This window comes from Echinops telfairi, unplaced genomic scaffold, assembly GCF_000313985.2.
Source record: "Echinops telfairi isolate 266 unplaced genomic scaffold, ASM31398v2 ScPeMD7_9;HRSCAF=40, whole genome shotgun sequence".
Classification (NCBI taxonomy): Eukaryota; Metazoa; Chordata; class Mammalia; order Afrosoricida; family Tenrecidae; genus Echinops; species Echinops telfairi.
In genome coordinates, this window is record NW_022103906.1 from 6,990,668 (window position 1) to 7,003,170 (window position 12,503).

A 12,503-nucleotide genomic window follows, 5' to 3' on the forward strand; every position below is an offset into this window, starting at 1 on the left:
CGCTCCCCCCTCCCTCATGAGCCCTTGATAATTTACAAATTATTATTTTGTCATATCTTGCCCTGTCTGACGTCTCCCTTCACCCACTTTTCAGTTGTCCGTCCCCCAGGGAGAAGGTCACATATAGTTCCTTGTAATCAGAGACTGGAACTCTTTAAGGAAGTAGAAAACCTCACCTTTCTTCTGAGAAGTGGCTGGTGGTTTTGTGAGACCTCCTCTCTCCTCTCTCCAGATATACCTCAGTCCTTGCCTTCCAGCAAGAAACAATTCATGCCGGAGCCTGGTTTGTGATCCAAGCGAGTTTTATGAAAGTTAGAAGCAGTTTCAGGTTTTACAGTAAATGCATCACAAGCCAGACAGTCTACAGCACGGTTGTGGGACGCAGCAGCCAGGCCTGTGCTGAACTGGGTGTTGGAGCCACTGGGAGAGAGAGTGGAAGAGACACACCTCTGGCTTTTCAGGAGCCCCGTTGGGAGGCGTGGCCGACAATATTGGTCGATCCCATTGACTGAATCAAATTTACCTGGCCTAGATGGGCCAATCCAGGTGTAAGGCCCACCTAGGTGTACCACCCCTTTCTGCACAGGAGCTTGCAACTAACAGTATCAAACTGCTGATCTTGTGGATCACAGACCAATTCATAAACACTAATGGGCTAAGGATAGTTAACTTAAATACAGAAGCTGCCTCTATTGACATGGAAATGGTAGATTAAGCAATTGAAAGAGAAGAGTTGTCATAGAACTCTGGAGAGCTTTGAACATGTGTTTCTCCCTCCCCAGGAAAGCATCAATCACAAAGGAGTTCAACCAGGTGGGGGGGTCATTGGGATTAACTCCACAAGAGCTATTTCAATCAAGCAAGGTGAAGAATGTGAGACTATCAACCCATTTTCAGCAGGGCCAGCATCCTTTATTTATAGCGTGAGGATGTCCAGCCCTAGGGGAGACGGAACTACTGTGCCTCCAGTCTTATTTCTCATCCATCTCCCCTTCCCTTTCTAACTAATGGGGGAGAATCTGCCAATTTCCAGAAGCACTGGGAAATCATGCTTCGCTGGCTTGCACTAAGTGCTTCCTCTATTAGGAAAGCCTCTTCGGTTTTCCTTTTCCTGGTGAACTCCTATGAATCTCGGCTCAGGTATCACCCCTTTTGGATAACTATGTCCAACTTTCCATCCTATGTCATAACCCTCACTACTTCTCGAGATTCTAAGTTTTTCACTTGAAGGCCTAATAAATAGCAAGCATTCAAATATATCTATTAAATAAATGGAATGATGTGTTAATATAATATAAAAATGGCATAAATGCTTATAAAAATTGTGAAATGCCTGATTGTGTGCAAAATGTTAGTTGGTGGTAATATAAAATTATTATGACTATGGGATTCAGTGACTGTGGCATTTCTCATTTCCTATTTGGGGAAATAAGGAACTTATGATTAAAATATAACTTGATGACATAAATTCTCATTTCAAACTTAGAAAAAAAAGAATTTGATGCCAGTATCAATGAGCTGTGGTGAGAAAGAGCAAAGTATCCCTGATAGCACAGTTGTTATTCACTGGGCAGCTAATTGCAAGGTCAGCAGTTCTAAGACAACAGCAACGCTGCAGAAGAAGTGGCTTTCTACTCCCAGAAAAGGTGAGTCTCAGAAATCCACAGGGGCAGTTCCCTCCTGCCTTCTGTACAGTAGTTATGAGTTGGAATTGACTCAATAGCACTGAGATGGTTTTAAAGGGAAGACAATCATAAAAAATCCACATACTCATATCTGCTAACAGTTGTTATGGGCTGTTAAGGGCTAATTAATTTTTTGTAAAGAAACAAACAAAAAAAATGGCAATGGTACATACTTTTAGGTAGACAGAGGCTGGCAAAGGGAGAAATGGTGATGGAATGAATGGGGCAAAAATTTAACCAAAGGGGGTGGAAACCTGTTCTCCACACCTGCGCACACCTTTTCAGCACAAAGGAGAAGTGGACACAGTTTCCCATATGTACCTCTCCAACAGGAAGGGAGGCGAGGGGCAGACCAAACACATTTCCTTATCAAGGAAAGAGACCAGAGAAGTCTGGGTGAAGAAAGTCAAGATATTCACACTACACCCACAATGGCCGAATAGACTCTTGGATTTTGGTCTGAGACATGGGCACAGCATGAAGTCTGGACTTGCAGGATGAACATACCTGAGAGGCAGAGGTGCACGACAGAGGACCAGTCAATAGTAGAACACAAAGCTAGCCAATGGTGGGAGGCGAGCCATTAGCACAATATAAGGTTTGGGTTTACATTCTGCCAGCCCTTTTAGAATAGCTAAGGGCTGCCTTTTGGAGTTCTTTTCAGAAGCATCCACAATAAAGCATACATACCCATAAGTCAATAAAGTAACTCTTTCTGTTCAAAGCTTTTCTCTGATTCTGCTCTGATTTTGTCCCTTCTCTGAAATCTGTCTTTCAAGTGGGACAAGAAGAACCAAGGACTTCAGAGGCCTGAAATTCTGAGCCTCCTCCTGGGAAAAATACCATCTATGTTAAAATCTTGGTGTCATACTAACCAGGGTTTGACTTCACCTTGCCACCAATGGAGCTGTGAGATCTTCACTTTTCTGACTCTTTTTTTTTTTTAGAAATGAGCCCTGTGCCTTCTTCATGGGATAATTATAGAGACAAATTGAGGCAATGAATATGAATTACAGTGTGCATAGTTAGTGCTTAATAATATATAAACCAATGTCACTTTTATTATTTCACCTAAAGGACACCATCGATAGTTTCTTTTGGGTATTTGCTTTGAAAGAAATACGTGTTTTTTCTTCAGGACTTCATGTCACGTGTTTCAAGTTAATGTGTAACTGAGATGGTTAAAGTCAGATATTTCTAATTTCTATATTGGTAGGCATGGCTCAATATCAGTTAGGATAATACTTTACAGCATATATATCAGCAACCAGTAATGTTTTTGTGTGTGTGTGTGCTATTTTATTTTGAAGAGAAAGTGGGATTCCTTTTTAAAATTATGTTCCCTTTATGGTTTTAAAGACCTGTTTTAGAGTTTAAATTCTGAGCACCCTTTCTGCAGGAAGGCTATAGATTACAATGAAAACCCAAAATTCATTTGCAGGGACCCCAAGTATATTAAACTCCATGACACTCTGAGATCATTAACCAAGGATGTATCCTGAGGCAGAGGGCCTTGGAAAGTGGATTACTTCCACCCCTCTCCAGCTAATGCAAGGAGGGGCAGTTTTAGGAGCTTGCCTGGCTGTGTCCTGAATGGAGATCAACCCCATGGGGATAATACTGGGTCACACAATCATGCCCGAACTGGACCAATCTTGTAATCTCTTCTATCTAACACAAGCTACATGCCCCAATCATGGTTTCCAATCCCAGAACACCACCTGCAACTGTGATGTATTCATTTGCCACCAGTCATGGATCTGCGATGGTTTCCTTTGGTTCTTCTGTACTCAAAACAACCCTAAAACTGCAGCAGTCCTGCATATTGGTGAGCTACAGGCAGGTGAGCTAAAGGACAGGACCCTGGACTCTGATTTTTGCCAGGCAGGTGGGCAGTAGCAGTGGGACTGGGCTCATCCTGCTTCTTGGGGGAGAAGATTGGGCATGTTAGGCTCCCTCCTCACCAGTTTTCTATTGCTGTACTCCTGCCACAGCTGCTGCCAGGTCATTGGTCTCTGCCCACAGAAGCACACGTGGTAGCAGGAGGGACAGCGGAAACTGACTCCGGTAAGGTATGACTATGGTAATCATACATCATTCAAATCACCAAACTCATTGCCTCCAGGTTAATTCTGACTCAGAGCAACACTGGGGGGCAAAGCAGAAATGTCTCTGTGATTTTCCAAAACTATAAATCCTTCCGGGGTCAGGAAGCTTCATCTTGATCCAGCAGAGGGTCTGGCGCTTTTGAAACTGCTGGCCAGGGCACATATCACGCGCGAGCCTATTTGGATTTCTTTCTTTGTGAATATGTTCTGGTCTCAGGAAAAACGGGAATTTGGGGCAGTTACATAATCACCTGCCCACTTACAAAGGGGTGGGATCTAGCCTGTCAATCAGGTCGCAGCTTGATGACCTCATTTGGAGGCGCTAAGGAGATAAATAGCTCACTGGAGGCCACACCCACACTCTGCTGGGTCTTCCCGCTGACAAGATACATGGAGCTACGATGATGGAACCAGAGCCCTGGGGGTGGAGGAGCTACATGGAGACCCCTGCCAGCCCTGAGATGCTTACACCGCCACTGGTTCTCAAGACTTTCCACCCACTGGCCTATGATCTTCCTGCACTAGGCATCATTGCATGTGTTTCGTGAGTCTGAAGAGGAATTTATAGATTGGTATCAGACATATGGGCTAATATCAGATTTATGGACTTGATCTGGACTGGGCTGGGATTTTTCTTAATATACAATTGTTCTTTTATATAAAGCTCTTTCTTATACACATATGAGTGTCTATGTGTCTGTAGTCCACCCAGACTACCAGAGAGTTTTTATCCCCAAGAAAGAATTTCATAGATAGATCAAAGATAGACACATGTCTCTGCCCATTGAGATGTACATTCAATATTTGACCACAAACATAGTTCCACATTACTGTTTTCACTGAGTGCCATGAGAACGTTCATTTTTCCTTAAAGGCTATTTCAGATGGTAAATTCATTTTATTAGAATAAGACCTTCCTTTGAAAGTCTTCCAGCTGCTGAGAGAAGGTAGAAAAAGCCTGTTGTGGACTTACCTGAAGCTCATCATCTGTCTTGCTAGTCAACTGAAAGAGTGCCTGCAAGTGAGGCCTTAAGTAGGGGGTGGGGAAAATGAGGCAGGTACACCTGAAGAAAGACCAAAACTACAGGCAGTTGCAAGCGTTGGAAACATTGGAGAACATTCAAAGATAGATAGTATACTTTCATTTATAGCAATATGGAAATTACTATGGACCATATCTTTAATTTTCAAACAAAAGAGTTTTAATTATGAAATGAAATATTACCTGAAAATTAAAATAAAGATACAAAATTTCCTACAAGAGAGGAAAGGGTGAAAGGTTTGGGTGGGAGGTGGACAAGGCGAGCTACAGGAAGGTTTTACACACCCAAAACCCACTGCCATTGAGTTGATTCCTATTGATAGGGATCTGCTAGGACAGGGTAGAAATGCCCAGGTGGGTTTCTGAGATTAAGTCTTTATGGAAGTAGAAGCCTCTTCTTTCTATCTGAGTGGCTTGTGGCTTTAACTGGTGACCATGCAGTTAGCTGTCCAATGCATAACCACTATTCACCAGGGCTCCTGGGGGCTTTATAAGTTGTCAAATTAAAAAAAAAATGAGGTTATAAAATGTAAACTCCTGAGTTCACAATCAAAAATTAAAATAAATAAGTACTTACTATTTGCCATCGATCCAGTAGAGTTACAGTCTCAGAAACCCATAGGGACAGTTCTACCCTGTCAAGAGGGTTGTCATGAGCCTGAATGAACTCCATGGCAGTGAGTTTGGTCTGGGATTTTATATGCCATCCCATTTCACCTTTTCTAAATAGAAGTGTCGCAGAGGAACGAGAATGACTGGGAGCAAGGTGATGAACACAGGCTCTGTTCAACACTACACAGTCTCCTGGTGAAAATGGACGAGATGTTTTCCAGGGGAAAACCAGCACTGAGAGTTTACAGAGCCTCCTCTTGCCATCAGGTAAAGCCCTCTAAAGCCCAGGTTAATTATCCGTGTGCTGTCTTCAAGCTCAAAAGGGCAGTGTCTAGAGTCCCAGTACTCTCTAGCTCATGGACTGAGTCACCCAGAGCTGGATGGAAAATAGGTCAGAAGTGTCCAACTAGCAGTGTAGGTCTGGGTGTTTTCACCCCTTGGTTCTATATAAGTATTGGCAAGGGTTTCTTTCCTGATGGAGATTGTTCCACCGGGTTTACCCACCAACAGAAGTGTATTCACCTTCTCTCAGGAATACATACATTACCCCTTCCCTCCATCTTGACTTGAATTTCCAGTAAGGTTTGCTTATCATTCTTGTAGGAGTATCTGTTAATTTAGGGTAACCTTAGCATAATGTTGTATGGGAGCAAACAAATGGTCTTCTCTCTCATCTTACCTTGAGAAATGGATCCCCTCTGAGGTGAGGCCTCTCTCAAATTGTCTTTTAAGATGTACATATAAAAAAGGGTTCATGGTTCATGGACACTAGACAGGTTCTCTCTGCCTCATTGCTTAGTAGACCAGATTAAAAGATTAAATGATGTAAGAGTGAAGCCCTGCCTTTGTCTAGAAGAAGAAGAAGACTTTGTTATAGAAGAAGACTCATACAATATTTGTCTATTTGTGACTGACGAACTTGACACAGTATATTGGTTTCCAGGTTCTACCATGGCATGCGGTGTTTCATTGCAGATTGTTAGCCATGCACAGTATTTCATTGTGTGTGTGTGGGGTAATGGTTAGGATCTGGTGGTGTTGGCCTATGATCAGCATGGTTGGTGGTTTAAAACCACCAGCAGTTCTGCAGGAAAAAGACTTGGCTTTCTACTCCCATAAACAGTTACAGTTCAGAAACCCACTGGGGGTTGCTTTGAGTCAGCAGCCATTCAATGCAGTGAGTTAGGCTTGGTTTGGTAGGTTCGAGAATTTCTTTATGTACTCTTCTACGATGGATATTTGAACTCTTTCCAGCTTCTTGCTACTGTGCTATATAGTAAACATGGAAGAGCATATGTCTGTTCATGTTCTGTATCTTCTTTTTTAGGGTATATTCCCAGCAGGGGTATTGCTAGGTAGGATGGTATTGCTATTTTCAGTTGCTTTAGGTAGCACCATAATGCTTTCCACAATGGTTGTACATACTTAAAAGCCCACCAGCAGTGTACAATGGGTCCAATCTCTCCACATCCAATGTCACATCTATTTTTCTCTATTGTTTATTATTATTAGACTCTCATTCAGTGTGTAAAGTTAAGGTGAAAGTTCATTGATTTTTTTGTATCTCCAGGATGGCTAGTGATTGTGAGCATTTCCTCATATTTTTGTTGGTTATTTAAATGTCATCTCTTGTGAATTGTCCATTAATGTCCTTTGCCCACCTTTTAATTGAATTCCTCATTGTTGGTTTTTCCCCCCTCACTGAGGTACTGCAGAATTCTATAGATTTTATTAATTAGTCCTTTGTCCTTTTTGTCAGTGCTGAAGATTTTTTCCCCCAATTGGATATTGATATAAACAATTCTTGTTTAACTTGTTTGATAGCATATTTCTGATGTACATAAGTTTAAAAATGTTTTAATATGTCCCAGTCATCTTGCTGCCCTCCTTTGTGTATGTGCTTCCTTTATTATATAAGGCAGTCTGTTAGGCCTTGCAATAGAGCCCTTAAGTTTGTTCAAAGTTTCTCACTGATGATCCTTATAGCTTTGGTGTTTACATTTAGGCCTCTAATCCACCTTGAGTTCGCTTTTGTGCATGGGGCAAGGTATAGGCCTATTTCATTCTTCTGCCGATGAAGAGCCATTTTTTTCCCCAGAAAATTATTTTTTAATAGTTACAAAACATTTTTTACACAATCAATATAAAATAGTAATTGATATCTTCATAATTGTTAGGATTATTCATGTTTGAGGTCTTGGCTAAGTGGGTCTGATATCAACAAAAGGTCTTGGAGTGCTGGCTCAGAAATCACTCTAGGAAGCCCACCCTGTCTGCTGTGCTTAGCTCTTGTGAGATGGTCCGGTTCCTTAAAAAACAGAATTTCTCTTTCTCTGTTCATTCTTTGGAGACTTGAAGTGAATTCGGCAGCGTTCATTAAACACCTTCCAGCTCTTGTCATGTACTGCTTCTTCAACATTCAGCTCTGACTGCATCCATTTCAACTTGGTCTGCTCTTTTCTAAGTTGCTTTAATCACGTTAAATCATCCAAATTCTTTTCTCTCTTCTCGGAGGTTTCTTACTACTGCTGAGGTCTGAGCTGGCCACTTTTTTATGACTCTGTCCCTACTGAAATGAGCGACCATCCACAACTCATAGAGTTGTTTACAGGTTTGGCAGGCATCATTTTCCCCTGCAAATGAAGCTGTTGGAACCGTAGTGTTTAATTCATTTACTATTCTCTCATCAGTCGTCTTCCTCACCTTGAGTAATTCCTGGAACTCAGTGAACTCTTCGCACTTGAAAACGCCACTGGGTGCCGCCATAATGGACTGAAGAGCCATTTTTTCCAGCATCATTTGTTGAAAAAGAAGTCTCTTCCCCATTGAATGTTTTTTGGTTCTGTGTCAAAATGAAGTTGCCTATAGGAGGATGGTTTTATTTCTGGGTATTGTATCTGTATATCTGTATATATCATTATATATGTATATATCATTATACCAGTACCACCCTACTGTGACTATATAGTAGGTTTTGAGGTTTTATAGCAAAAGTATCCTACTTTGTTCTTTTTAAGAAGTTCTTTGCTTACCCTGGGCCTCTTCCCTCTCTGTAAGAAGTTTGTAATATATCCCCCACCCCCCTTTTTTTTAAAGAAAGAAGTTGGGATTTGGATCAGAATTGCATTATACTTGTAGATTGCTTTAAGTAGTATTGACATTTTCACAATATCAAGTCTTCCTATCCATGAACATAGGATATCCTTTCATTTGTGTCTCTTTTGGTTTTTTTGTAATACTGCTCTGTAGTTTTGTTTGTACAGGTATTCTGTTTCTTTGGTTAGGTTTATTCCAAATATGTCATCTTCTGTGTGGCTATTGTAAATGGTATTGCTTTCTTGATGTCTTTTTGGGAGCATTCTCCTCTGGCATATAGGAACCTGATTGATTTCTGCTGGTTACTTTACCAAATCATCCAGTTGTTTCTAATAGTTCTTTTGTTAGCTCCTCAGAGTCCTCTATAGAAACAAACATAAAGAGTGCATGTACCAAGAGTTTCTCTTCTTAAAAAAATGTTTTACTTTTTTGCCCAATTTTATTCCCTTGATTTCTTCTGTTTTCTAATCATTCTGGTGAAAATGACTTCCAGCACAAAGTCTTGATGGAATAAGGATGATTGGAGATAATCAGTCATTACCCTCCTTATGCCCTCAGTAGGGAACAAGACCCAGTTCTGTCTTGAAAGGAAGCTGGGTATAGAAGGCTGGTGGTAGGAGAAAATGTTTAATCTTTTTTTTAAAGGTAGATATGAGTCATCAGTCTTTGCCTGCTAAGTTGAGTCTATGATAATAGGAGATGTAGCATCCAAAGTGAGACCACACGGAAAGAGGGCAAAAGAATCACAGGAGGAGCTGATGCAAAGCTTGTGCTTGTTAAAAGGGCAAACCCATCAACCTTGGAACCTCTTGCCTGTGGATATTTTGTTGCTGAGAGCCAAACTATGCAACTTGTTACATGAACCAGAAGGTATTCAAGCAAATCAAGCACATCTCCAAAATATCAATATCCAGCAATCTTCCCAAACCTTTTTTTGTGTCCATCTTCTTTGTAATTTCAAACATTTATATTGTTCATCTTGCCTTATTCTTCTTGGTGTCTTAGCTTCTGGCTCACTCCAGTATCAGAGTTAAAAATGTTTTCCAAAGAAAAGACTGTAATCAATGGCGGACAATGTGGGCTAGAAAGAGAGCATGAACCTTCATGCAAATATCTGCAAAAATACCCAAAAAATAAAACAACAAAAACCATGAGCAAAACAAAAGTTCATTGTAGTCTTTGTGGTGACCTGGGAAAGCCAGTCAGAGCACAGGTCCAGGTATGGCCCAGGAGAGAATGGATCTAGATGCCCTCATTCCCTACTGAAGGATGAAGCCACGATCAGGAGTTTGCCTATGGGCTGCACCTATGAAGATCACACATGATCTTCTTGTGGGTAGATCAGTTTTACGTTGTTGGTTTGAAAAGAGTTCCTGCTATCATTTTCCCTCCTTTTCCATAGAGCAGGAATTCATTCCAGGCCACTGGGTCATTCCCTGGGGAAAAAAAAATTTTTTTTTTGGCCTGATATCTATGCACTCAGCTGTCGTCCTAAGACTAAGAGTGCTGTGTGGGTTCCAGGAGAGGACCTCAGTGGGAAGAAAAGCCCTGCAAGAAAAGTCACCTTCCTGCTGAAGATCTGGACTATGGAGGTGGTGACTGGGGCTCTGCCATGGCCCTAGATCATGAGGTGATTCACGGATGGCAACCACATGGAAGGGGACATGAGAGAATGACAGAGCCCAGGACTCTCATGTGGACATGGCATGTTCAGATGGCTTTTACACAAGAAAGGAATTCTTAACTCTTCTGCCCCGCCATGGTCATGATGCTTTCTGTTTTAGTCATCTAGTGTGACTGTTTTTCTAACTGGAGATTAAGACACATTCTACCCTAATCCTACCTTGTTACCATAATGAAGAATACCCATTCCCAAATGGGTATATAACTATAGGCATAAAAACAAAGCCAAACTCACTGCCTTCCAGTCAAATGTCAACCCGTAGGGTCTCATTGGACTGGATGAAACTTCTCCTATGAGTTTCTGAGTCAGAAACTCCTTATGAGAAGAGAAAGCCTGTCTTTCCCCTGCAGAGAGATTGGTGGATTTGAACTGTTGACCTTGCAGTTAGTCATCCAAAGTATAACTACTGTGCCACAGTAGCTCCTGAATCCTAGCTTTTAGAATTAGGATTATAATACATAGTTGGGGAATCACAATTCTATCTATTATACCTGTTTTGCTACATATGAATAACTGTACATACTCGTGTATAAGCTGAATTTCTCAACACATTTTTAATGCAGTTTTGTGGTAAAATTAGGTGCCTCGGCTGATATTCAGGTTAGCTTATACTTGAGTATATATGGTATATTGCCTGCCACCAGTACTGGGGCTCTTTCCAAAAATTCTGCTCTCAGTTCCAAGGCCTTTTATACTTATACCCAATTTGCTGCCGATGTGCTAGGTTTGGGACTTCCCATATTCCCATGCACACAGTTTCTAGAGCACTCTGGCCTTTGGCTTTGGACTCAGTTATTTTTGTCCACGGATGGATAGAACTGCCTCATCTCTCTGTTCCCCTTAACACCTATACTTGTGATCCCCTATCTAAGATGACTGGCAACTGTTGACCTATTCAAACACACAAACAATCTCACAGCCATCCAGCTGATTGTGACTCACAGTGACCCCATAGGACAGGATGGAACTTCGCCTGTGGGTTTCCAAGATACTACTCTTTATGGGAGTAGAAAGCTTCATTTTTCTCCCTCAGAGAGGCTGGTAGTATCGAACTACTGACCTTGCAGCTAACAGCTCAATGTATAACCATGATGCTCTCAAGGGTTCTTTTTCATATAGTATTTAAAAATATAAGTCATTATATTGAGGGTTCTTACAGCCCTTACAACGACCCATAGTACACATTTGTGCATCTATTGCCATCATCTTTTAAAAAATAATTTCTTTCTACTTGAACCCTTGGTATCAGCTCCTCTCCCTGCTGCCCTCCTTCTGCCACCCTCCCACCATCATGAATCCTTGATAAATTATAAAGTATTATTATTTTTATATCTTACACTGTCTGCTGTCTCCCTTCACCCATGCTTCTGTTGTTTTTCACCCTGGTGGTTAGGTTTTACATCGGATCATTGCGATCAATTCTCTCTTTCTCCCCCCACCTTCCCCCTATCCTCATGATATTGCCACTCCCATTCCTGTTTCTGAGGGGTTTGTCTGTCCCATATTCCATGTGTTGAGAGCTCTTATCTGTACTACTATACGTGCTCTGGTCTAGCCAGATTTGTAAGGTAGAACTGGGATCATGATAGTGGTGGGGAGGAAGCATCAAGAACAATAGGGATGTTGTATGTTTTGTCAGTGCTATACTGCAACCTGGCCCGTCCTTTTCGTGAGGGAGTGTTCAATTGTCTACAGATGGGATTGGGTCTCCACTCTGGGCCCACTCTTTCGCATCTATGATTGTTTTGGGTCTTGTGATGCCTGATACTTGATCCTGTGGACACCTCATGATCACACAGGCTGGTGTGCTTCTTCCATGTGGGCTTTGTTGCTTCCCTGCTAGATGGCCACTTGTTTATCTTCAAGACTTTAAGACTCAGGAGACTCTCTTTTAATAGTTGGGGACCATCAGCTTTCTTAAGCACATTTGCTTATGCATCCATTTTTTCTTCAGCAATTGTGTCGGGAATGCACTACAGTGGACAGCACTGAAGATACAGCCAGGGGAAAGGGGTGGGTCTTCTAAGACCACATGGGAGCAAACTAAGAGGGAAGGAGAGGGAGGAAGAGAGAGAGAGAGAGAGAGAGAGAGAGAGAGAGAGAGAGAGAGAACCGCATCCTGTCCCACCAAGCCCCAAGGATGACATAATGACATTCCTGCTCAGAGCAGCCAGTGGGCAAACAGAACCATAGATGTCTCCTCACTGACCCATAGCACTATGGGGGATAGCCCTGGAGACACAGTGCAGGAATTAAGCCCAGTTTGACCTCCTCAC

The 12,503-nt window shown here is 41.8% G+C and overlaps 1 protein-coding gene and 1 pseudogene across 1 annotated transcript in view; both read right to left on the reverse strand.

Moving 5' to 3' along the window:
- The window catches only part of CSMD1 (CUB and Sushi multiple domains 1), a 2,262,799-nt gene that overhangs the window by 394,035 nt on the left and 1,856,261 nt on the right, over nucleotides 1-12,503 (reverse strand). The gene's annotated exons all lie outside the window — the stretch shown is intronic.
- LOC105979052 lies at nucleotides 7,757-8,213 on the reverse strand (annotated as a pseudogene).